This window comes from Ambystoma mexicanum, chromosome 6q (assembly GCF_040938575.1).
Source record: "Ambystoma mexicanum isolate Mex_15411 chromosome 6q, UKY_AmexF1_1, whole genome shotgun sequence".
In the NCBI taxonomy this organism is placed as follows: domain Eukaryota; kingdom Metazoa; phylum Chordata; class Amphibia; order Caudata; family Ambystomatidae; genus Ambystoma; species Ambystoma mexicanum.
The window spans coordinates 1,607,383,388-1,607,410,994 of NC_090937.1; the positions used below are offsets into that span (position 1 = coordinate 1,607,383,388).

Here is a 27,607-nt window from a genome sequence, read left to right on the forward strand (position 1 = left end):
TCATTAAAGAAAGGTAAAACTAAAGTGTTACCTTTCTTTGATGAATGAATCACGTGGGCGTGCTGACCTGGCAGTGCCCTTGGCCCTGGACCCATCCAGTGACGTTGTAGCGCCAGCGTGGCGCCAGTTGTTGCAAATGCAATGATCGTAACAAAAGGAGCGGCTCCTGGGCCTGGAGCCGCTCCTTTTGTTGTGATTCATTGTGGACCGTGCACCATGTCCTGGGCTCCTCTGCTCGTAGTTGCATTACCCATCTCAGCCATTCAATAACTTAATAGTTGCAATCCACTATTCTGGATGCGGGTGAATTAATAAAAGGTGTTTAAGTGTCAACATTAGCTCACTGAAGCGATTTTGTGTGAAAAAAAGAACACACATTAAAAATCACATGTACAACTGTTTACATAGGTTCTAAGCAATGATAGTCGCATGATAAAAGGGGTGCACACATACATTTCCCATGCCAAATCACAAAATAACTATGCCACTAAAGGTAATTCTTCATAAAGAGAACATAGACAGAGGACTGACGGAACTGATCTGTTGATGCATTGTTCTCATGAATCCCCATCGGAGCCAACATGGCAGCCGCCAGAAGGATCTCTAGCTTATCATATCTTGCGCTCATCTTCCGCTCGGCTTCTCTCGTTTTTAGTCGATAATTTCCATTTCTAATTTGAAACGCACAGCCTACTGGACAGGCAAGGTGCAAGCATATGCATGTATACCTGCTTTGTCACATTTATTTCTATAGCTTCAAGGCACAGAAATGTAATTACATTGCTCTCGTGTGCATGATTACACAATGAGAGGGTTGGCTGCTGCACATACAGGTGCACTTGAGTGTTCTCCTGCTATGTTTTAGAGAGGTTACTCGTCAACAGCAGTGTGCCTCTTCCATAGCACATCAAGTGACCATTGACTTCATTGTGCCACAATGAATGCTTTGTTGTAATGTTTCTATCTTTCCCATCTCCCTGGTATGCTGTTCGGGATGTTTGCATGTATGAGGTAACAAGTGCTCAGAGTATGGGAAGTCCTGTGAGTGCCCTGATTTCACTATTTTGCACCAGACCTGCAGATTAACTTAACTGGTCTACTGTTAAATCTCAGCTACCAGTTTAATGGTATCCACTACAGAATAAATGCTCATTTTGTTATAGCCGATATGATAGCTCAGTGGGTTGAGTGCTCGCTGCTGCAATGTGAGTGTGAACTGCAGGCTGGAATCCCAGCAAGGCCATCTCAGCCTTTCATTCTTCTGAGGTCAATAAATGAGTACCAACACAAGTTGGGTGATATTGTATGAATATTTGTTCTATAAAAAAGAGCTTAAGCATAAGTGCTAAACAATAACATATTGTCATTTGGCCTTAGGCGTCGGCTTGCTTTCACAGTAATTTGACAGTATGGATCTATACACACAGATATCGTAACTATATTTTTCTTAGTGTACTGAGGGATAATGCGTTATGAGACCACTTCCTGTGAAGTCATGTGGGGGTGTGGTCAAATGACATCACTTCCTGTGGGGCGTGGTCAAATGACACCACTTCCTTTGATGTCGAGTGGCGGTGTGATCAAATGACATCCCTTCCTGTGGGGCATGGTCAAATGACATCAATTCATGTGATGAGTGGGGCGTGGTCAAATGACATCACTTCCTGTGATATCACTCTTGGGGGCATGGCACTGTGATGTCACTTCCGCTACCCCTGGCATTTTGGTGAAATGACGTCCCTGCCTTAGTTGGACTTCAGAAAAACTGTCCTAACAGGGGTGACCCAGTCTTCTTTGATATTTGCTGGGATGGTATTAGTCTTGAATGAAGCATTAACAAAGTTAGAGGTGATGGGTGCTAGTATGGGAGCGCAGTCCTTGACTAATTTGGTGGTGACACTTTCTCCTTTACAGTTGGAAGGTTTGAGTGATGCTATGGTTTTGAGTACCAGGTCTGTGTTTACTGGCGTGAACTGAAATTCGGGAGGTTTAGGTTTGGCGTGTGCGGATGCTAGTGTGATTGGTTCAGTGATAGGTGCTAAAAATTGTCTATGCGACTCTATTTTATTTTGGAGTGTGTTTATCTTGGAAGCCTGTGAATCTTGAATGGTGGTACACCAGTCCTTACTTACTTTATCTAGGTTGGGAGGGAGGATGGGAGATTCTAATTCTCTAATGATGGAGAATAACTCTTTACTGTTAGATGTCGCATTAGTGATGCATGAGTTAGGGGAACTGGCTTTCTGGGTAAATGCTTCCAATTTGTAGTCTTTGGAAATTAGCTGGAGTTGTCTTTTGTACTCGCTGGTAGGGTTTTTCCTGGAGAGGTGTTCTAATGCCCTTTTTCTCCTTCTAAGTTCGATGAGGTTGTCATTAAAACATGTGTTGCTGCGTTTAGGCTTAGGAAGCTTGAGTTGAGGGGGGCTATTTCATCTGTGGCTGTTTTAAGACAGGTGTGATAGTGTAGCAAGATGTTGTCTGGGTTGGAATCCGCTCAAGGATGAGCATTGAGTAGCTTGTTAAGCACGGGGGATGGGTTTTCAATGGTGAGTTTCCTGGAGTTTCTTACTAATATGGGTGTGGTTGGTGCGGTAGGTGGTGTGGAGTCCTTGGTTAGGATAATGTTGAATCTGATAAGGAAGTGATCTGTCCAAGCAATCTCTTCTAGGCGGACTGTGGTGTTCAGTGTGAGAATCCTGTCTAGGATACGCCCTTTTGCGTGGGTTGGTGCATTGACAATTTGTAATAATTGCATTTGATATGATATGATATGATTGTTTAATTATATAGCGCCTATACATAATGTGTTTCAAAGCGCTTCAAGGCAAGGGAGGGAACAAGGGAAAATACAACTACATTCTTACAGGCCATGAACAGTAAGGATGTGAAATTAACTATCGTACTCGGCCTGACGACATTTCAGATAGTGCAAGAGCTAAGACATAGATAAGGAAGGGAGGGGGAGAGTGGGAAGGAAATGGAAACAGAGAGGCGACTACCGTACTAGGCCTGACGACATTTCTGGTAGAGCCGGAGAAAAACAAAAGGTGAGGGAGAGTGGTGCAGAAAGGGAGGGGAGGAACAAAACAATCGACTATCATACTAGGCCTGACGACATTTCAGATAGTGCTGGAGGGATGGTGGGGAGGAAAAAAACAGTAATGGGAGGGTGGAGGAAACAGACGAGGTTGCTATCATATTAGGTCCAGGGACAATTCTGATAGAGTAAGTGCATAGAAGAAAGTAAGGGGAGGAGATAGGAAAAGGGAGAAGGGAAAGGAGGAGAGAAAAGAGAGTAAGCAGTCAAAAAGAGTGGAGAAGCAAGAGTGGAGAGCGAATACAACTGCAGAAGTCATTAGTAACACATAATGTTGCAAGCCAGGATACAAGATGAAGATGGGAACAGCATGATTCAGGGCCACCATGAGTACAAGATGCAAAGGAAGTCCAGCATGAGAGTTGAGAAAGAGTGACGCACTGTGAATGAATGAAGTCCATAAAAGTCAAATCCAGCATTGGCCACAAGACAGTGATGGTGAAGGAAGGCACCAGGTGGGCGGGGCTTGCTAAGTGGTGAAAAAGAGCAGCAGGCAGGCAGGAAGGTACCAGGTGGGCGGGGCTTAGGCCAGGTGACCTAGATACTTGCACCTGCTCCCCATCTGCAAAGGAAAAGAAGCTGGAGGGCTCCTTAAGTAGGGAAACAGAGTGGCAAGCAGAAAGGCAACAGGTGGGCGTGGCTTGCTAAGTGGTGAAAAAGAGCGGGAAGCAGGAAGGCACCAGGTGGGCGGGGCTTGTTAAGTGGTGAAAAAGAGCGGGAAGCAGGAAGGCACCAGGTGGGCAGGGCTTGCTAAGTGGTGAAAAAGACCGGCAAGCAGGAAGGAACCAGGTGGGCGGGGCTTGCTAAGTCGATCAGCTCTTAGTAAGGTGTAATCGGGTGGTATAGCAATGGTGAGTAGGGGGCCTGAGGCTGAATGCAGCCAAGTTTCCGTTAGGACTAGAAAGTCAAGTTTGTATTCTAGTATGAGATCATGTATGTCGATGCCATATGCTCCTAGCAATCTTACATTAATCAGTGTGCCTTTTAGTGGTGCTATATGCATGGTAGAAAGGGGTTTTTGAGTTATGGGTGCTGGTGTTGGTACTGGTGGCGGGGGTGCAGTGGTGCAAGGTATTTCAACTTGTTTGAGATTACATTTCGAGGATGTCATGTGCTGAGGTTAACGGTTTTGAGGGTGCTAGTGGCATGTTGAGTGTCTGCGTTGTTTGATACGTGTGGGCGGTTGTAGTTAAGGGCAGTACGGGTGGAGAGTCTTGATTTCCTCAATGTGTTTAGTATAGGTTTGGTGCATACAAGGGAGCTGTGTGTTCTGGTGGAGAGCCTGATACGGCGTGATGTACCAAGGATAGGTGTAGTGGTGGGTGGTGTAGAGGTGGGTGATGGGCATGGATGCGAAGGCTGGTAAATTGGTTAAAAATGGGGTAGGGCAGGGAAGGGGGTGGTGCCTAGAGCAGTATAAGTGCGCTAAGCCTGAGCCTAATTGGATGAAAGTGCCTCTAGAGCATAGGGTAGTGTCTGTGGTGTAAGTGGGCTTTTTGTTGGATAAGGTGAGCAGGCAGGGATTCGAGGGTGAAGCGAACATGCTGGATGGATGGGGTTGCTGTTGGATTGTCATCATTAGTAGTAGCAGTATTGCCAGCCCGCCTAGCGTTGCGCCAATTGGATGACAACATTTGCGATGCATTTGACAATTATTGTCTCTGGGCGTTGCAGGGTGTTCTAAGGTGGAATCTAAGGTGAGTGATAGTTTTGTCAGAATCATTTGAAAAGGGAGTGTAGTATGGGTGAGATGCATAGTACCGTATTGCAGTTAGACCAGATCATAAAGCATAAAACAAGTCTGTGTACTTGGAGCAAGATATTATATAACACAGAGATGTAGATTATGCTGTTTGGTGTGAGATAAGGGCAGGATATCTGGTATAGTCCTGGGTAACACATTATACACTAGAGTGCTTTTGGTTGAATGGTGGAGGTCTTAATGGGCGAGCGCATTATGAACATGGTACTGTGAGAAACGCTTGGCATGCTAGAGGGCACTTATTTGAAATAAGCAGTGTAACAGCGATACAACCATCAAGTGGTAGAAATCATTTTGTTAACTAAAGACTATTGGCTAACGAGTGCATGGTGCGGTTAGACTGTGCAATAGATTTTCTTAGAGAAGCATTTACTAGCAGTTCGGTATTTGTAGGGTGTTCACTGTGATGTCCCAGTCAGTTGTAGCGCATGCGCGAGCCTCGTTTGGGACCCGCGCATGCGCAGGTTAATAAACCGCGTCCGTGCGGGCAATTGCCGGGACGCGTAGCAAGCAGCATCGCGTCCCGTGTCTCTCTGAGTGTGTGCGTGCGTGCATGTATGCGTGTGAGCCACCCGGGGCACGGGTGCTAAACAACAACTGGCGACGAGGCGGGATACCATCGCAACGTTCGCGTGATGAACTCGGCGTGTTTTACATCGGCGACGCTACACGGTGGTGAGCCACAGACCCGGCGGGAACAAATCCATGGTGCCCTAGCGTCTGGTATGCAGCAGTAGCGGCCTGAAAAGGTGCTCGTGCGCTGCTCATACCACAGTTACAGAATTTTTGGAACTCTGGCAGCCCTCTGCAACCCAGAGGACAGCCAACATCGCATAGCTACCGAACAAAAGGTAGCTGGAAAGCACAGCTGGCAACAACGAAGACACACAAAGCTGGAGGGGAGCAATGGCATGCTGAATTCCACCATACAGTAACGTGAGGTACGTGCACCGCCCACCCAAGTCAGGTTTGCGGCCTCTGAGCCATAAAGAGGTGCCTGTGCGACCTGTAAACATGGCGGAAAGTGACGGAGAGGCGGAAGCTGCGACTGTGGTGGTGAAAGCACAACAGGGGTCGTTGTTACCCATGCAAGAGTTTGATGTGTCCGGTCCCCCTTCGAAGTTGGGCCCAAGATGGTTGCTATGGATAAAAAAACTTGATATGTACTTTACAGCGACTGGGATAACCAATGACGATGCGAAGAGGGCCACTCTGTTGTACTCGGCAGGCCTGGATGTCGTACGCATATATGAATCCCTGAACCTTCAGGTAGTCACCTATGATGCCGTCAAGACTGCTCTGGAAAATCACTTTATACCACTCTCTAACGTCGACTACGAGAGGTTTCTCTTCTGTGGCGAAAAACAGCGGGAGGAGGAGTCACTGGATCAGTTTTGTGCTCGATTGCGGCTCATGGCCACCACGTGCCGATGGGACAATGAGGAGTCGATGATCAGGAATCAAGTACTTCAAGGGTGTAGCTCAGGAAAACTACGAAGGCAAGTGTTGAGGGAACTGGGCTGGACCCTGCAACAAATCCTAGTAGTGGTAGAACCTATGAACTGGCGGAGTCGAGAGGTGCCAAGATGGACGCAGCAGTGCACCCTGGGAAATCGGAAGAGGCATTTGCTCTCAGCAAACAGACTGCGTTGAAAGACAAGTGGGGTCAGAAACGACAGGAAACTCGTTCCCCGACAGGGTCTGGATCTATCTGCCAGTTTTGCGGATATGATTTGCCCCACTCTGAAGAGTGTCCGGCCAAATCGAGGTCATGTGGCCGGTGCAACGGACCAGGACACTATGCCCGTATGTGCCGTGCCCCAGCTCCCGTGTCAATACAGAGGGGCCCGGCCAGGGTACGAGGGGGTGGTTCGAGAAGGCAAAGGAGCATTGCGGCTTTGGAGCAAGAAATGCAGAGACTTCAGCTAGCTGAGGAGGAAGAGGAGGAGGAAGACAAAGTATTTTTCATCTCGAGCATCGCTACTGGGACGAAGAGTAAAAGACAGCCCAAATGTGTTGTGAACATTCAAGGGGTGCCGACACAAGTGCTAATTGACACAGGGGCCTCAGTATGCGTGCTGGCCTCGGAACATTACCAGAAGATTCCTGGCCCTCCCGTGCTGGACATTTCGACGGCGAGGATTTTCACGTTTGGCGGAGACACTCCGCTCCCCATTAAGGGTGTGTTTGTAGCGCCTGTATCCAGGGGCGGAAAGACCATAAATGCCCGATTTTTTGTTACAGATGTGAGTCCCCACTCTCTACTCAGCTGTGCGGCATCCGAAGCCCTGAACCTGGTTCACTTTGCACTAGAGGTCTATCAGGTGGATATTGAGACACTGCTGGACAGGTTTGCGGGCATTTTTGAAGGAGTTGGGAAGTTGAAGGCGCCCCCGGTCCGTCTGCACATTGACGACACGATCAGACCAACAGCTCTCAAGCACAGGCGAATTCCGTTTCATATTCGAGAGAAAGTGGAAGAAGAGCTCCGGTCGCTTGTCAGTATGGACATTATCGAGAGGGTGGAGGGACCGACGCCCTGGGTCTCCCACATTGTGGTGGCGCCCAAACCGAAACAGCCTGGGGCGGTGAGAATTTGTGTAGATATGCGTCTCCCCAATGCCGCAATTAAGAGAGAGAGACATTTAACGCCGACCCTCAATGATATCATTGGGGAGTTGCAGGGGGCGAAAGTTTTTCGAAATTGGATCTACGGGCGGGCTATCACCAGCTTGAGCTCCACCCAGACTCTAGATTCATCACGACCTTTACCACACACGAAGGCCTTTATCAATTTAAGCGCCTGAGCTTCGGCATTTCATTGGCCGCCAAAGTCTTCCAGAACGCTATTAGGGGAGCGCTGGCAGGCCTTAAAGGCGTCTTGAATATGAGTGGCGACATCTTGGTGTTTGCCGACTCGGAAGCCGAACACATGAAGAGGCTCGAGAGCACGCTGAAAAGGTTGAGTGATCTAGGACTTACCCTACACCGTCAAAAGTGTGAATTCTTTACAGACCGGATAGGGTTCTTTGGATTTATTTTTCACGCCGCTGGAGTGTCACTGGATCCAGCGAAGATCAGAGACATTCAACAAGCTGCGGCACCATCATCCCCCATGGAGGTAAGGAGCTTCTTGGGGATGGTGAATTACTGTGTGCGCTTCATCAAGGGTTTGGTTTCCTTGTCTGAACCCCTCAGGGCGCTGACCAGGAACGACGCCGTGTGGAGGTGGGAAAGCAAGGAACAGGAGGCATTCCGGGCCCTCAAGAATGCTCTGTTCGATGGGGACACCATGGCGTACTTTAACCCTTCTGTGGAATCGGAGATTGTTGTGGATGCCAGCCCCGTGGGTGTTGGGGCAGTACTATTACAGCCTGATGAAAAGGGGGACATGCGCCCCATCGCGTACGCGAGTAAGGCTCTCTCCAACACCGAAATGCGATATTCGCAAATTGAAAGGGAGGCGCTAGCCATTCTGTGGGGCTGTCACCATTTTCGACTGTACATCCTGGGCAAGCCTGTCGTAGTGGTGACGGACCACAAGCTGCTGCTGCCCATATTGGCGGGGGTGTCTTCGAAGCCGCCGCCCAGGATTGAGAGGTGGATGTTGGCCCTAATGGAGTATGGGGTTCGACTAATATACAGACCGGGAACCAACAACCCGGCGGACTATCTCTCACGACACCCCAACACAGAGAATACAGACAAGGACGGTGGCGTGTCCGACTGCCAGGGATTGCTCTGTCACGTGGTGGATGGGGCGCTACCGGTGGCGCTGTCGAGGCTGGCTATAATGACGGAATCATCCAAGGATGAGGTGTTCGGCATCATCAATGCGGCTGTGAGAAGTGGCGACTGGAGAGAGGTGCTGCGTAACAATTCAAGGCGACAGTCAGATGCCCAAAAGGACCTGCAGGCACTCTGGAAGGTACGGGACGAACTGTCGGTCTCTGATGATGGGTTGATTCTGAGAGGGAGGCAAATTGTGATCCCGCAGGCGTTAAGGGGGCGCGTATTACAGCTGGCGCATATCGGGCATCAAGGGGTCGTCAAGACCAAGGCGAGACTTCGGCCCAAGGTCTGGTTTCCTGATTTGGAGGGGATGGTGGAGAGTTTCGTGAGAAAGTGCTTGTCATGTCAGGCAGCCAACCCAGGAGACAAGGCCCCACCTATCAGTTCTATGGAACGGAGTGAGAAGCCGTGGGGAACCGACCACGTGGACTTTGGCTCGACTGGTCAGGGCATGTATCTTCTGGTGGCGGTGGATCAGTGGTCGTGGTATCCTGAGGTGGAGGTAGTGGAGTCCACAGCGGCAGAGTTCACCACGAGGGCCCTAGACAAAATGTTTGCGACGCATGGATTCCCAGAGATACTTTGCTCGGACAATGGACCGCCATTTACCAGCAGCCAGTTTGCCCAGTATCTCCAACAGAGGGGGATCTGTCACCGCAGGGTATCCCCGCTGTGGCCTCGAGCGAACGAAAGGAGGCCGAAAGGATGATGCGTACCTTGAATAAGGTACTGAGGATTTCCGCCAGTGGGGGTGAAGACCTTCTGAAAAAGCTTGTGGAGTTTCTGCGAGAATATCGCACCACACCTCACCAATCGATGGGGGTTGCCCCTCCGGAGGCGCTGTTCGGGCGGTGCCCTCGGGGAATGATACCAGAGGTAGAGGGCAGGAGACCAGGTGTCATAGACAATGACAAAGTTCGAGAGGAGCGCGCCGTGCGCAATCAGAAGGCGAGCGAGAGACGAGGGCTGCACGACACCGAGGTGTGTGTCGGGGACTCCGTGTTGGTTCGGAACCGACACCCCGAGGGCAAACTGTCTCTACCATACGAGCCTCGTCCGTGGAAGGTCACCCACGTGAAAGGAACTATGGTGACAGCGGCCTGTGACCGCGGCACGGTCAACCGCAATAGATCTTTCTTCAAAAAAGTGGACACATCACCAGAGGCCACAGGTCTAGAGGAAATGCCACACCAGGTCGCGATCCCCGAGGCCCCAGTCGAGGATCCCACCAGGGCCGTCGCCCCCGCAGGCGTCAGTAACAGTGGAACGTTGCCAGGTGCCTCTAGGTACCCCATGCGGAGGGACCGGAGACTGCCGGCTCACCTCAAGGACTATGTCCTGGACTCAGGGGACTGAGCAGAGGTCTCCATGGGCTGTCCCCAGTGATGGGAGTATCCAGTTTGTGTTTACCAGTTTTGTGTTGTTAGAGCACCATATTGTTGTACTGTTTTGTTGATGGAAAAAATAAGGGATGTGACGTCCCAGTCAGTTGTAGTGCATGCGCGAGCCTCCTCCTTTGGGACCCGCGCATGTTAATAAACCGCGTCCGTGCGGGCAGTTGCCGCCGGGACGCGTAGCAAGCAGCATCGCGTTCCGTGTCTCTCTGAGTGTGTGCGTGCGTGCATGTATCAACATTCACCAGGTCATGCAAAAAGACAATTACGGGTGACATTCAGTATAGCAGAGGTGAAGTATTGTTATAAACATTGAGAAAAGGGCATTTGTCGCTATGGCTGTGTTGGCGCTGACAATGCCTAGGCCTAGTATCAGGCTTATCACGTGTCCAGGATAGGGTGGCGATCACATCAGCTGCTGGTGGACAATGAAGAGTGTAGCCGATGCTGGTTTCCAGTAGTATTTAAGAGGATTTAGATACGTCTAGGGTTAAGAGTCAGGACGGTAGTTAGGGAGAATTCTCATAAATGGTTGATTTCCCTTACCTAAAGAGTCCCCAAGCAGCTTTGCTGGATTTCTAGGATTTTTTTTTCTCACCTGGTAAGATTGTGAGCCTTTTTTCCCACTCTTACATGTGTTTTGCTATGTGCATTTCTACTTTCTGTGTGATCTTGGGCCCTTACCTACTCCATGTGCACCAGTTTTTGTGTGTGTTACACAGCACCTTCAGTGCAGTGACACAGGGTTGTCTTTGAGACTCCCCCTGACTCAATTTTTCTGGGGCTGACTACTGTCCCCCAGAAACAGGTAAAGTTGCCATTAACTTTATATAGTCACTTTAAACCGCAGACCCAGTACACCCCATCTTACATGGAGTATTGGAAAGGGTTAACTCTTATCCCTTTTTGTCTGTGCCTCTTGGAGCCTTGTTTCGCTCCCTTAACATTAAGACTTGGCTGGTGGCAGTGGTGTCTACCCTAATTTTTCTAACATGGTTATCTTACATAAGATGGTAATGTTTTAGGCTATTATATATAACCCTGCTTGACCATTTATTTTGGCTCCATCTGGGTGTAGTTGCCATTTCTTTCTGTTAAAGTCTTTCTCGGATTTTCTCTGCATGCCTAACCGGGGATGATTCTTTTGTTCGCTGCCTTTTTCGCGGGCTTCTGCACAGAAGCCCTCCTTAAGGCGCCTGATAGTCTAGGTAGGCAGGATGTGAGGGAGGGATCTTCGGACCCCTGGCATGGGTTCCCTTGGTAACCCAAGTCGATCTCTTGTCTGATTGGCTAAGGGGATGTCATGATCCCTACCCCCGGAGCACCAGGCCAGGCCCAGCACCCCCGGGAGCAGGCATCATGCCCCCGGGCAAAAGCCCAGCGGCCCCTTATAGGGGCTCTTTGGACTCTGTCCTGGCGCCTTTGGTGCCAGGCTCATGTTGGACATCAGTCCTGGCGCCATAGGCACCAGGCTCATAAAGGAAGGTGTTTTGTGCACTTACCTGATGCAGACCATGCTGCAAGATTCAGGCCTCCCTGAGACCTGAAAGGGACTATTTTTTCATTGGGACTATTTTGCGACTCGGGCGTGGCCAGGGACGGATACTTACCTGGAACTACTTTGGGGGCTATTTAAGCCACGCCCAGACAGTAGCTCACGCTTCGCGTTGTTCTGCATCCAAGCAGCTGAACGCTCACCGTGTCTGCTCCTGCATCTGGTCTCCAGCCATGCCCGCCTCGATCCTGGAAAACCTGTAAGGAAAGAAGAGAAGAGAAAGGTGAAAACCAAGAATTTTATCAAACTTCTTACCTGCATCCGGAACCTTCACGCCAGAGTTCCTGAGAAAAGACTTTCATTTAAAAGCACTGCGTTGCTCGCTGCAGCGCCGCGCTTCACTCACCTGTCCTCGGGAGTTCTTCTGGCTCCACCGCGACTGTCTGCACCGGTCGCTACATCTCTGCGCCTAGGGGAGAGAAGAAGAGACAAAAGGTGAGCAGAAGGAACATATGAGGAAAGCCTAATTTTCCGCCATAACACTTACCGGTCTTCTGTTGGTGGATCATTCCTCATTTCGGGTCGGCGTCGCTTCGTTGGCAGGTACCGCACCCCGGCCCCTATGGGGATAGGACAAAAGACATTACTGGAGGAATATAAAGACATTAAGAGGGATCGCCCCCATCGCTAACTCACCTGAGTTTAGCATCGGCAATTCAATCCCTCAACGCATCGCCTTCATTCTGCACCTGAAATAAAGGACAGATCACAGGTTAGGAAGGCAACTGAAAAGGAGGCTCAACACTTGAACTTTTCAATCTTCATACTTACGGCGTTCCGCTCGGAAAAGTCAAGTGGATTTTGCCAGCGCCATTCTGAAAACCAGTGAAGTAACTGGACAAACACGTGCCCCTGCACCAGAAGCAGGATGGAAAGTTCATCCTTTCAAACCATAAGGTGAGATTCAACCGGGGATTTCGGAGGAAGTTAGAGAAGAACGAAGGGGGGAAGGGGGGAGCAAGCACACTATTCTGCAGACTGTTAATCCCCTTTTTCATCTGCAGAAGGATATTCCTACGGGCCAGACAAGCAAGATTTGAGGGTCCTGTTCAGTCGGTGTTCCGAGTTCTGCGCATCACGCTCGAAGAGGCCACAGCAACCCAGACTAGACTAGCGCCTCTGTGGGAGTCAGGTGTGTGTTACAGAATGCGAAGCCTTCCTACAAATTCCCACCCAGGCGCTATGGAAACTTCTGAGACTGATCAGTTGGCCCAACTACTGGGGGAATTACGGGCCGAAGTACACGCCGCTCGTCAAGAGACTAATGCTCTCAGGAGGGAAGTGATTGTATCAAAGGAAAGAACTGATGACCTGGCTAGACAGTTTTTGCAAGGTCAAGCTGGACACACTCCTCTACCCGGTTCCGGGGGGAAATTCGCTACTGTGGTTCCCAGTAACCCCGTGCAGATTAATCTACCTGGAAACATGCCGCTGGCCCCACCCGAACGCTTTGCTGGGGACCCCAAACGATTCGCCGTATTCATGAATCAGTGTCGTTTGCACTTCCTATGCAGACCTGGGGCCTTCCCTAATGACCAGAGCAAGGTAGCCTTTGTATTGTCATATCTCAGCGGCTGTGCTGCCGATTGGTCAATTCCACTGGTTACTCAAGATGACCCGATTCTCAGTGATTTTCAAGGATTTCAAGCAAGCATGGAAAGGTTATTTGCTCGACACTCTCAGGGGCAGGCTCTGTATGACGAAATCCTATCCCTGTGACAGGGCAATCAGGACCTCCTATCCTACATTGTAACCTTTAATAGACTAATTGTGGAAACTGGGTGGCCAGAGGATAAAAGAATCACGTTATTTTATCGAGGTCTACGCGGAGAACTTAAAGATGTCCTGGCCCAAGTTGTAAATCCGCCCCAAGAATGCACAGAATATATAGACTTAGTGGTCCAATTGGATCACAGACTTCAAAACAGAAAAGCTGATCGGTCCAAGTTTGAGACCCGGGTGTTGGTCAAGACCCACGCTAACCCCAAGGGTGCTGATGTCTCTGAGCCTATGCAAATCGGAGGGGTTAAAGGACCTTTAACTCAAAAAGAACGTGAAAGAAGACGGCAGATGCAATTATGTCTTTATTGTGGGTCCTCTGGACACTTTCTACGAGATTGCCCGGCAAAACCGCCCAAGAAGGTGGTAGGAGCCGCTGATAAAAACCATGAAGACTCTGTTTCGGGAAACGACCACACCCGACAAGCGTAGGGGTCCGCTTGCCGAGCTTGAAAACTAACTCTCAGACCTCGCATTTCATTGTGCCAATGGTCCTCGTAGATCGGGAACAGCCTAAGCGGTTGCATGCAATAAAGGCATACATCGATAGTGGGGCTATAGGAAATTATGTGGATCGTGAATTGGTCTCTAGGATTAACCTCCCTCTGCGTCCTAAAACCAGCAAAGATGTCATCACCACAGTCGATGGAACCGAAATTGCCTCTGGACCGGTAACACATTCCACTGCTGAGGTGACACTTATAGGTCCGGACGGCCATCGGGAGGCAGTTGTGTTTGATGTAATCAAGGCTCTACAATTTCAGGTTATTCTCGGAATCCCTTGGTTAGAGATACATAATCCTCAAATTGATTGGCGAGCGAAGAGAATAACCTTCCCGGATTGTGCACAAACCTGCTACCCAGAAAATCTGAAGATTAGTCTAGCGTCTGTAACCTCTGTCTCCATGCAACTACCTCCGGAATACCAAGACTTTCAGGACGTCTTCCAAAAGGAACAGGCCAACACGTTACCTTCCCACAGATCGTATGATTGCCAAATATTATCTGGTGCCAGGTGCACAACCCCCTTGTAGCAGGATTTATGCCCTTACTGAACCTGAAAATCTGCATTTGAGACAATATTTAGATCAATACCTAGCCAATGGTTTCATTCGCCCGTCAAAGTCTCCGGCATCCACGGCTTTGTTCTTCGTTCCCAAAAAAGAAGGCGACCTTAGAACTTGTATCGACTACCGCGCATTGAACCAGATAACTGTTAAAAACCGTTACCCTCTGCCTCTGATCCCTGAACTCCTTGACCAGGTGAAGGACGCTTGCGTATACACCAAGTTAGATCTCCGGGGGGCTTATCATCTGGTGCGAGTAAAAGAAGGCGACGAATGGAAAACGGCCTTCCATACAAAATATGGATTATTCGAATACCAGGTGATGCCTTTCGGGTTGTGCAACACGCCTGCTGCCTTCCAATTCTTCATGAACGATGTCCTTCGGGAACTCATCGATGTTTGTGTTGTCGTATATATCGATGACATTCTTGTGTACTCCTCTTCGGAATCTGATCACAGAAAGCATGTCAGGGCCGTCCTTGAGAAATTGCGCCAGCACAAACTGTTTGCAAAGCTGGAAAAGTGTGTTTTCCATACCACCGAGGTTGAGTTTCTTGGATTCATCCTGACACCTAAAGGGGTCCGAATGGAGTCACGAAAAGCGGATGCCATCCTCAAATGGCCATCACCTAGTTCGGTGAAAGGTGTCCAAAGCATGCTTGGTTTTGCCAATTTTTATCGCAGATTTATCCCGGAATTTTCACGTGTGGTACAACCCATCACTGCACTCTTGCGGAAAAATAAACGTTTCGAATGGACCGAGGAAGCCGAACAGGCCTTTCAGGAATTGAAAGTTAAATTCACGTCCGCACCTATTTTGAAGCACCCGCGTCCCGATCTCCCATATATAGTCGAAACCGAAGCGTCCAGCTTAGCCATGGGAGCTGTCCTGTCTCAGAGAGACCCTGAAACCAACCAACTGCACCCCGTAGCATTTTGGTCCAGAAAGTTCTCGCCGCCTGAGGTAAATTATGCAATCATCGACAAGGAATTATTAGCCATTAAGTCCACCTTTAAGGCTTGGCGGCATTATCTTCTTGGCGCCAGGCATACCATCACTGTGATCACTGATCACCAAAACTTACAATATTTAAAAACTGCCAAGGCTCAATCGTCACCGTCAGCTCCGGTGGGCTTTGTTCTTTGCTGAGTTCCATTTTGTAATCACTTACCGCCCCGGCTGTAAGAATGGCAAAGCGGACGCGCTATCTCGAATAGGAATGGGAGAAATAGACACAAACTCAGAACCTGTGCCGATAATTCCCGAACAAAGAATTTTGGGGATAACCTCTTTACAAACCCTTGAAGACATTCAAGCACGGGTAAAACAACTCCGGGACTCTACAGCCTTGCAGGATTGGATCCAAAGGGGGTCTTACTTTTCGGTCAACGATGGCCTACCTTACTTCCAAGGACGCTTATTTCTGCCAGAAAAGGAATTGCAAGAACTGGTTATTTCCCGTCATCATGATACCCTGATGGAAGGACATCCTGGCATTGCCAAAACTGAGGAAAAAATTAAACGACAATTCTGGTGGCCTTCCTGGCGAAAGGATATTAAATCTTTCGTGATGTCCTGTGGAGTTTGCGCCCAAAACAAAGGCCAAAAGACAAAACCCGCCGGTCTTCTTCAGCCTTTAGACATTCCACCAGCACCTTGGCACACCTTGTCACTAGATTTTATCACGGACCTGCCCCCTTGTAATGGATACAATCCTATTCTGGTTGTGGTGGATTTATTTTCCAACATGGCCCATTTTATTCCGTTGAAAGGATTACCTTCAGCTTCTGTCCTAGCCAAGGAATTCCTCGAAAATATCATCCGTTTGCATGGATTCCCGTCCATACTAGTCTCCGACCGGGGAAGCCAGTTTATTTCTCATTTTTGGAGAAAGTGTTGTCAACTGGCACAAATCGACGTAAGACTCTCAACCAGCCACCACCCACAGACCGATAGTCAGACGGAGAGAACGAACCAGACCCTTGAACAATACCTACGATGTATGTTGCACCAATCGGAGGGTAATTGGAAGGATATTTTATGGGTGGCCGAATATGCATACAATAACTCGGTACACTCTGGAACTGGACAAAGCCCCTTTTATACCCTATATGGACATCACCCTCGTACTTCAGACCTGGACTCACCTCTGAGCCTTGAAATGCCCGCAGTGGACCATTTGCATTCCACGATAACTCAAGCCTTCAAGGATGCAACTGCACATTTGCAACAAGCGAAAGGGAAATACAGAAAGAAAGCGGATCTGCATCGGAGTGAGGCGCCTACATACCAAATAGGGGATCAAGTATGGTTGGCTACCAAACACTTATTGCTCAAGGGACCTCGAACTTTTAATCCAAGGTATTTGGGCCTTTACTCGATCAAAGCTTTAATTAACCCAGTGACAGTCACGCTCGATCTACCAGCTAACATGCGGATTCACCCCGTTTTTCATGTGTCACTTTTGAAACCAGTGCAACCAGGAACCAGATTAATAAAGCCACCAGAACCAATCCAGATAGATGGGGAGCCTGAATTTGAGGTGAAGAACATTTTGGATTCTAAGATCTCAAAATCAAAACTTTTCTATCTAATTGATTGGAAAGGGTACGGGGTACGGGCCTCAGGAAAGGTCTTGCGAACCCAGCGACCACGTACATGAACCGCGGCTGGTAGAAAGGTTCCATCGGAATTTCCCAAACTAACCGAAACCTCCAGAGGGAACGACCTTGGGAGGGGAGTGCTGTCATGATGCCTACCCCCGGAGCACCAGGCCAGGCCCAGCACCCCTGTGAGCAGGCATCACGCCCACGGGCAAAAGCCCAGCGGCCCCTTATAGGGGCTCTTTGGACTCTGTCCTGGCGCCTTTGGTGCCAGGCTCATGTTGGACATCAGTCCTGGCGCCATAGGCGCCAGGCTCATAAAGGAAGGTGTTTTGTGCACTTACCTGATGCAGACCATGCTGCAAGATTCAGGCCTCCCTGAGACCTGAAAGGGACTATTTTTTCATTGGGACTATTTTGCCACTCAGGCGTGGCCAGGGAAGGATACTTACCTGGAACTACTTTGGGGGCTATTTAAGCCACGCCCAGACAGTAGCTCACGCTTCGCGTTGTTCTGCATCCAAGCAGCTGAACGCTCACCGTGTCTGCTCCTGCATCTGGTCTCCAGCCACGCCTGCCTCGATCATGGAAAACCTGTAAGGAAAGAAGAGAAGAGAAAGGTGAAAACCAAGAATTTTATCAAACTTCTTACCTGCATCCGGAACCTTCACGCCAGCGTTCCTGAGAAAAGACTTACATTTAAAAGCACCGCGTTGCTTGCTGCAGCGACGCGCTTCACTCACCTGTCCTCGGGAGTTCTTCTGGCTCCACGGCGACTGTCTGCATCGGTCGCCACATCTCTGCGCCTAGGGGAGAGAAGAAGAGACAAAAGGTGAGCAGAAGGAACATATGAGGAAAGCCTAATTTTCCGCCATAACACTTACCGGTCTTCTGTTGGTGGATCATTCCTCATTTCGGGTCGGCGCCGCTTCGTTGGCAGGTACAGAACCCGGCCCCTATGGGGAAAGGACAAAAGACATTACTGGAGGAATATAAAGACATTAAGAGGGATCGCCCCCATCGCTAACTCACCTGAGTTTACCATCGGCAATTCAATCCCTCAACGCATCGCCTTCATTCTGCACCTGAAATAAAGGACAGATCACAGGTTAGGAAGGCAACTGAAAAGGAGGCTCAACACATGAACTTTTGAATCTTCATACTTACGGCGTTCCGCTCGGAAAAGTCAAGTGGATTTTGCCAGTGCCATTCTGAAAACCAGTAAAGTAACTGGACAAACACGCGCCCCTGCACCAGAAGCAGGATGGAGAGTTCATCCTTTCAAACCATAAGGTGAGCTTCAACCGGGGATTTCGGAGGAAGTTAGAGAAGAACGAAGGGGGGATGAGGGGAGCAAGCACACTATTATGCAGACTGTTAATCCCCTTTCTCATCTGCAGAAGGATATTCCTACGGGCCAGACAAGGAAGATTTGAGGGTCTTGTTCAGTCGGTGTTCCGAGTTCTGCGCATCACGCTCGAAGAGGCCACAGCAACCCAGACTAGACCAGAGCCTCCGTGGGAGTCAGGTGAGTGTTACAGGGGACTGGCCTTGCCAGGCCAGCCATCCTGCTGTGTGATTGACAGCCAGGCTGTATGAATGGGGGAAAACTGCATAAAAAGCAGGTCTCTGGGGCTGGAAGAGCAGAGTCGCCACTGGAACGAAAGAACCAATGAGGAACTGGAAAAAGAGGACCTCTACAATGACTGAACCGCCCGGTGAAGCCCTGTGGAAGGTCCGAATCTCCAAATCCAATGACAGAGAAGATCCTCCAGGAAACTTCTTCCCTTGAGCTGGTGGGACCAACCACTTCACCCAAACTACAAGCCAGGGCCCTTCCTCTGGTCGAATTCGCCGTACAGAGCTACAGTGGGCCAGATAGCCAGGAAGGTCGGACCCTGCTTGGGTTTTAAGGAGCGCACCTTTTATTCGTTGGTTGGCGCTGCTGCTGGTTTCCCACCAGGCTAGTACAGGACCCTCCAGTCTTCCTACTTCTGATCATTCCGACAGTCGCTTCAGGAACCATGAGCCTGCAGGAACTACTAGGAACGTTGTGTGTTCCGCTCAGCCGCGGTGAAAGTGTTTGAAATCTTTCTCCAATCCAAGGGCTTGCCCTTCTATTCTCTTTGAACTAACTTTTCTACCAAGCAACCTCATCCGGCATCTGTGCCACGAACCTTACTCCGAACTACCCTGAACTGTGTGATCTTGAACAAAAGATTTTTGACCTATTGACTTTGACCCTAGGCCTTTTCTAGCTGATCTCCTCATTGTAGTCTCTCTTGTTCAACTGCTCAGAATACTTACCTGTTGGTTTTCCATAATTGCTGATAACTTTGTCTTTTCCTCCCTTTTAAATTGCTGGAGTGCCATTTTGCTCCCACTTCATTTTGTGAGCTTAACTTGTCTGGAATTTAAGGGAAGCGGTGTGGTGTATTTATGATTGTGATTTTGACCTTGCTTAGAATAGTGAAATGTTATACAACTGTTAAGTAAATAAATATATATTCTTTTACTTAGAAACCTTGAGTCAGTGCTTGCCTGAATCATAGTAATGTCTGACGGGTAGAATATGAGGTACTCAGTCTGAGTGTAATATGCGGGATGAAGGATTTCAGAGTCTAGGACTATTAACCTGAAATGGCACCATGAAGGGTGGAGACAGTATAAAATACACCATAACCGGCTACCCCCTGCAGGAACTACTAGGAACGTTGTGTGTTCCGCTCAGCCGCGGTGAAAGTGTTTGAAATCTTTCTCCAATCCAAGGGCTTGCCCTTCTATTCTCTTTGAACTAACTTTTCTACCAAGCAACCTCATCCGGCATCTGTGCCACGAACCTTACTCCGAACTACCCTGAACTGTGTGATCTTGAACAAAAGATTTTTGACCTATTGACTTTGACCCTAGGCCTTTTCTAGCTGATCTCCTCATTGTAGTCTCTCTTGTTCAACTGCTCAGAATACTTACCTGTTGGTTTTCCATAATTGCTGATAACTTTGTCTTTTCCTCCCTTTTAAATTGCTGGAGTGCCATTTTGCTCCCACTTCATTTTGTGAGCTTAACTTGTCTGGAATTTAAGGGAAGCGGTGTGGTGTATTTATGATTGTGATTTTGACCTTGCTTAGAATAGTGAAATGTTATACAACTGTTAAGTAAATAAATATATATTCTTTTACTTAGAAACCTTGAGTCAGTGCTTGCCTGAATCATAGTAATGTCTGACGGGTAGAATATGAGGTACTCAGTCTGAGTGTAATATGCGGGATGAAGGATTTCAGAGTCTAGGACTATTAACCTGAAATGGCACCATGAAGGGTGGAGACAGTATAAAATACACCATAACCGGCTGCGGTAGCTTGAGCAAATGGCCACCTGACAACGTAACCCTCACCCACAAAGAAAGAGAGCAAGATATCAGAGGATGAAGCTCCCCTGTCCCCGAGATCACACAGCAGTGTCATAAGAGGAAGCTGCACCCCTGTCTGGGAGATCACACAGCGATGGAAAGAGAAAGAGGAGAGAGAATGAGAGAGTGAGAGCGAGAGAGAGAGAGAGAGAACGAGAGAGAGAGAAAGAGAGAGAGATGCAGTTACAAAGGGAGAGAGAAGGAGAGACCAAGAGAGAGAGTGGGAAAGAGAGAGTACACTAGATCAGCGTAAGATCACAAAAGATAATACAATATATAAGAAATCAGATTTGACAGGGCACAGTGAGCTTCTTACAATGGAGTGAGTTTAGGGACACCCTGACCAGGTTGTGGAGGGGAGTAAATTAAACAGTCACCAGAGACAATACATAAGTGTACATAGATCAGGACAACAAACATTGAACATTTTTAAGTGCTGGTAGGCAGTATGGCAAGCTGTGCTCGGGATGTGACCATGATAGGTGAAGTGCTAGAGTGGAAGCCGAGGATGTGAGGGACAGAGGCAGGTTAGAGGCAAGGGAAAAATGTTAGATAGCAGGGAGAGGAGAGGTAGGTTTAGGGGGTAACTCTGAGGTGAGGATGTAAGCCTTTAGTTTGGTTTTGAGCAAATCTGTGTGGACTGTTTCTCGGATGTCTGGGAGAATAGAATTCCATGCAACTGGAGCAGGAAGAGATAAAGAGCAGCTGTGAGAGGAAGCACAGGGAGGGCCAGGAGCCCCATGGTTAGTCGAGGAGGCAGAGAAGGCTTGTAGAGTTGGATAGAGGAGGATAGATACAGTGGCGCCTTACCGTGGATAGATTTGCGAACCAGGAGCAGACATTTTAGTCCGGCTTTTTTTTACATTGTCATCCATCCAGCTGGTGTACGGGGAAGTAGGTGTTATGTTATGTTATGTTATGTTATTTTGCACTTATATAGCGCCTTATATACCATTGGTATGGTCTGAAGGCGCTGGTAGGTTGAACGCCCTTGGGAACCGAAGTCCTGGTCAGTTCAGGGAGTAGAGAGAGTCCAAAGGTGCGTGTGCGCACCAGGTATTTGTGCAGCTGGTGCGGAATTCCTGTGGCAGCTGCTTCCTAGAGGTAGGTGTGGTGGCTGATAGATCAGGAGTATGTGTTCGATCTGGCTGGAATTATTCAGACCGAGAGTGGCAGCCTGAGGAGAACGCTTGGCTGGGGTTGTGAGACCAGCAATGTTTGCTTAGAGTGATGGGGAGAGAGCCGCAGATGTTGAAATGAGAACAGTTATACCGAATGGTGTCATAGTATCTCTGTGTTCTAGTTGAATGGTGGTGTAAGGAGAGAGTAAGCGTGGGGTGTGATAAGAGGTATGCATCCACACTCAGCCTCTCTCCACACTCAGCGCCTCTCCACACTCAGCGCCTCTCCACACTCAGTTCCTCTCCACATTCAGCGCCTCTCCACATTCAGCGCCTCTCCACACTCAGCGCCGCTCCACACTCTGTGCCTCTCCACACTCAGCGCCTCTCCACACTCAGCCTCCCCACACTCAGCCTCTCCACACTCAGCCTCTCCACACTCAGCCTCTCTCCACACTCAGCCGCTCTGCTCGTTCTTCCCCTCTGCACTCTCTTCCGCTCTGCAGGCTCCTCCGTTCTCCACTCTCTTACTCTCTTCCGTTCTCTTCACTCATCATTTCCCCACACCCCTCTGCATTCAACCATTCTCTATACTCATCCGCCCTCCCCACTCATTCGCTCTCCGTACTCGTCGGTTCTCTACACTCATCCGCCCTTCATACTCATCGGCTCTCCATATTCATCCGCCAACCGCATTAATCCTCTAAACTCGTCCACACTCATCAGCTCTCCACACTCATCCGTTTTCCAGACTCATCTGTTCTTCGCACTCATCTGTTCTTCGTACTCATCCGTTCTCCACACTCATCTGCCCTCTACACTCATCCGTTCTCCACACTCATCTTCCCTCTACACTCATCTGTTCGCCACACTCATCTGCCCTCTACACTCATCCGTTCTCCACACTCATCTGCCCTCTACACTCATCGGTCCTCCACACTCATCCGCCAACCGCCTTAATCCTCTACATTCGTCCACATTCGTCCGCTATACAGCCTCTTCCGCTCTCCACACTCTTCCACTCTCTACACTCTTCCGCTCTCCACACTTTTCCGCTCTCCACGCTCTTCCGCTCCCCACGCTCTTCCGCTCTCCACACTCATCGGCCAACCGCATCAGTCCTCTACATTCGTCCACACTCATCCGCTCTCCACACTCATCCGCTCTCCACACTCATCTGCTCTCCACACTCATCCGCTCTCCACACTCATCCGCTCTCAGCACTCATCCCCCCTCCATACTCATTGGCCCTCCACACTCATCCGCCCTCCACACTCATTGGCCAACTGCAATAATCCTCTATACTTGTCCACATTCATCCGCTCTACACAGTCTTCCGCTCTATACACTCATCTGCTCCATACACTCATCCGTTTTCCAGACTCATCCGCTCTCCATACTCATTCGCTCTCCATACTCATATGCTCTCCACACTCATCCGCCCTCCACACTCATCCACCCTCCACACTCATCGACCCTACACATTCATCGGTCCTACACACTCATCGGTCCTACACACTCATGGGTCCTACACACTCATGGGTCCTACACACTCATCCGCCAACTGCATTAATCCTCTACATTCTTTCCTACTCATCTGCTCTACACACTTATCTGCACTACTCACTCATCCGCTCTATGCACTCATCCGCTCTCAGCACTCATCCGCTCTCAGCACTCATCCGCTCTCAGCGCTCATCCGCTCTCAGCGCTCATCATTACATTGCTCATTTAGTACTGTTTGTCTTTATAGTTTACATTCGAGATTGTTTAGCTGTAAATTTCTTGCATCAGGTTGATTGCTGGGTCGGTGGTATTGTGATGAAGCTAGTTTGTAACCGTTTAGTCTTAGGGGAAGAGCCAGGTTTTCAGTAGTTTGCGGAAGGCCGTTAAGTCTTCAGTTAGGCGGATGTGGGATGGGAGCGAGTTCCACAGGGTTGGGGCCAGAGCTGAGAATGATGATCCGCCTAACCTGATTGAGTTTGTCTTAGGAATTAACAGGAGGCCGGCTGAGCTTGATCTTAGGGTGCGAGTGGGGTGGTAAGGTATTAGCTTGTCTTGAAGATATTGAGGTCCAGTTTTATGCAGTGCTCGATGGGAGAGGCATAAGGTTTTGAAAGCAACCCTACCGGCTACTGGAAGCCAGTGCAGTGTCTTAAGGGCTGGGGATATGTGGTCTCTTGGACCAAGCGCAAGTAGCATTTTGGCTGCCGCGTTTTGTTCTCTTTTGAGTTTATTTAGTTGGTAGGCATGAATTCCGAGGAATAGGGTGTTTCCATAGTCGAGTCTTGATATGACGATTGATTGGACTGCAGAGACTCTGTTGGGAAATGAGAGGTATGGAAGGATGCGCCTAAGGTTTTTGAGGTGGTAGTGGGAGGATTTTGAGACATTGTTGACTTGGCGCGAGAGTGTTAGGTTTTCACTGTGTTGGAGGGTGTCGGTGAGTTGCGCATGGCGGGTGGCCAGGGTAGTGGGTGCGGAAGAAGGTGGGAGTTGCCGCAGACCATGATTTCTGTTTTGGCGGGGTTTAAAAGGAGGTGGCTTTGGGTCATCCAGAGTTATGTTGAGGAGGCAGGATGCCAGGTCAGGTCGGGAGTTGGGTTTCGAGTTCAGGAGTTTTAGAATTAGTTGAGTGTCGTCGGCGTAGTTGTAACACAGGATATTGTAAGAACAAATTATTGGTGGGAGGGTGATCAGGTAGAGGTTGAACAGGAGGGCGGATAGACATGCTCCTTGGGGGACTCCCGTGTCGACTGGTCGGGCTTGTGAGGTAAAGCTGGAGAGTGTCGTTATTTGGTGCCTATCTTTGAGGAATGAAGCAATCCATTTAAGGGCGGTTCCGTGAATTCCTAGGGAGTGGAGGCGGTCTAGGAGGATTGAGTGATTGATCGTGTCAAAGGCGGTCGATAGGTCGAGGAGGATTAGTGCGGCGCCTTCCGCAGATTCTGCTGTCATTTTAAGGTCATCCCAGATCGAGGTTAGGGTGGTTTCAGTTCCGTGCCGTGATCTGAAGCCTGATTGGGCGGGGTCTAGAAGGTTGTTGGTTTCGACAAAGGCATTTAGTTGGGAGTAGGCGGTTCGGTCAATGAGTTTGGCAAGGAACCTGGTGTTTGAGCTTGGGCGGTAGTTTTTGGGCTCGAGAGGGTAGAGCGAAGGTTTTTTAATTAGAGGTTTGACGTGCACTATTTTGAATGCGTCGGGAAAGATACCGGAGGAGAGGGAGGAATTTATGATAGATCTTGCATGTTCGCCTGCGCAGGTGGAAGCAAAAATTTCTTTAAGGGTTGTGGCAGGGCAAGGGTCCAATGCTGATCCAGATGGTTTGCGAGCAGATAGAAGTTTGAGGAATTGTTCTGGTGATATTGGACTAAAGGATTCAAACGTTGGTTGCGTAGAGGTCGCGGGTGAAGGGCTGGCCGGTACGGGCAGAGGGTTGCCTGGAGGCTGTAGTAGAGCCAGTTTGGTATTTAGAGTTTTTGTTCTTTCAATAGCCGTGTTGTAAAAGTGGAGGGAGAGTTAGTCGCAGAGTGATTGTGAGGGGGTCGGGACGGTTGTATTACAAGCTGGATTGGTGAATTCTGAGATGATTTTGTGGAGTTCTTTGCTTGGGTTTTTGCAGTTTAGGATTCGGGAGTTGTAGTGGGCTTTTTTTGCTTTCCGAATTCCGGCCTTGAATTGATATAGGTGTCGGGCCAAGGTGGTCCTGCTCTCGTGGGTTTTCTCTTTCTGCCATTTGCGTTCTAGGTATTTGTAAATTTGTTTAGTGGTCTTCAACTCAGGGGTGAGCCATCTGGGGAAAGGGCCACGGCGGGTTGATGGTTTACACGGGGGGTGAGTCGCAGAAGAGATGCATTGAGCCATGAGTCAAAGGCCTCAGGGGTTAGTTGGTTATTGGGACGGCAGGTGGGTGGTGGAGATTGGAGGAGTGCCTCGGCTAGGTCTGGGGTGATCATTAGTTTTTTCCAGCATTTGCGTAAATTCGGAGGTTCGGATGTGAGTACGGGAAGGGGGTTGGGTGAGTGGATGGCGAACAAGAGTATGAAGTGATCGGACCAGATGACTGGGGCGGGGGGCTTTAAATGAATCAGGGTGTTGGAGCTAAAGATGGCATCTAGAGTGTGTCCTTTGTAGTGGGTCGGGCCGTTTATGTGGGGTTGGAGATTAATTGCATCTAAACCGTTAACCAGGGAGTGTGTCATAGGGTTGATGGGGTTGTCGAGCCATATGTTGAAGTCACCAAGGAGGGTGAGGTTGGGATGGTTTAGTTGGAGAGTGGCGATGGAATCGCAAAGGTTGTTTGCAAATTGTCTATCGTAGCCAGGGGGCCTGTAGATTATTAGGAAGCTGTGTGAGAGCGATGGGGAGAGGGAAAGTTTAACTAGGAGAGATTCGCAGGATGGGATGGAGGGTTGGTTGTCTATGATTGAGGCGCGGAAGAGAGATTTGAAGACGAATGCTACCCCACCTCCTCTGGACGGACGGTTCAGTGGGAAGAGGGAGTAGTCAGGGGGAAAGGCTTCACTAGCGATTGGGCCAAAGTCATCGGAGAACCAGGTTTCAGTGATGAAAACTAGGTCAGGTTTGGCAGAGGCGAGGAGGTCATAGATGGAATGTCTGTTTTTTGCTACGGAACGGGCGTTAAATAGGATACAGTTCACATCGGCAGGCAAGGAAGGTCTCGGTGCTGGAGCGGGTTGAGGCGGTGGCAGAGGGAGTGGAACGGGTGGGTAAGGTGGGTGATGCTAGAAGGGAATAGTGGGCGGGCGGAAAAATTGGCAGGTTTCGGGCGGGGTTGGGTGGCTGGGTGTGATAGGATGATCGGGTTTGGGTTGGGGGATTTGAGGGAGAGGTGTGGGCGTTTGGAAGTTTCAGTTGCAGTTGCTGAGAAATCGAGGGAGAGGGGTTTCAGGAAGGGGGAGGCCATGGGGGAAGGCAGAGATTGCGGGAGAGTGGTGGTGGGTAGAGACAGGGGAGGCGAGGAGTGCTGAGAGATTGAGGGGGCCAGGAGAGTTTCCTCTTTAGTTTCTTTGCTGCGACTGGTGTGTGGGAGAGGGTAGGGGGGTCAGATGGGTAGAGGGAAGCAGCTTCGGTTCGTGCCAGGGCTAGGCGCGCAGTTTTTAGGGAGGGGAAAGAGTGCGGTCGAGGGGGAAGGTGGTAGGGGTATGAGGGCAAGGCTGTGGGTGGGTGATTTCGGGGTGGGGTGTGACAGATCTGATAGTGAGGGGAGGAGGTATGGGCAATGCTGGCGGGTCGGTGGTGGGGTTCAGGGGATGAATGGTCTTAGGGTGAGTGACTCGCCATCGTGCTCCTCTGGCTTGGTGTTTGGAGAGGGGAGTGGAAGCGAGTGTGGAGGAGGGTGGGGTGATTTGGGACGGAGGGGGCGGGATTGAAGGCAGGTCGGAGAGTGGGGGTGGTCCACGGGGCTCGTTTATGAGAGACTCTGGTGGGGTGGGTGCGCTCATGATTGGTGGGGACTTTAAGGTTGATTTAGGAGCGTTTCCTGATTGTAGTTATAGGATCGGGGGTGCCACGCCTTTAGGCACACTTCTAGGTTCAACAGGTCAGAGACGTAATTAGACTATTTGAAGCTCTCTATATGCAATTTGCCGGCAGAGATGATATAAGTTTAGTAGGTTACCTTTCTGAGTTCACCTGTATTCGGTCAGTTTCTAGATTCAATTTACTTATTGTTGTGTAGTGAGGGATTTCAAAAAGAGACAAGGTAGCAAAGTTAATGATCTTGAAGAGAGGACAGAAATCATAGTTGGTCAGACAAGACCACACAGTAGCCAAGTTTAGAGAACACAAGAGTGGTTAATAGATGTTTGGCTGTATTGAAAGGAAAGTGGTGTCTGATTTCCTAATAAAAAGGTTGAGATGAGCTGCTGTCCCAGTTTTTGAGATGAAAGTCGAGAAAGTGTGAGAAAATCATAGGTGATGCCGAGGTTTCTAGCTGAAGAAGAGAGTGTCAAGTGGGAACTGTATAGACAGATGAGGAGATGAGAGGGAGCTTTTGGCAGGGAA

The 27,607-nt window shown here is 49.4% G+C and overlaps 1 protein-coding gene across 1 annotated transcript in view; it reads right to left on the minus strand.

The window, feature by feature from the left end:
- Positions 1-27,607, minus strand: part of LOC138515659 (uncharacterized) — a 231,206-nt gene that overhangs the window by 112,325 nt on the left and 91,274 nt on the right. The window lies entirely within an intron of this gene.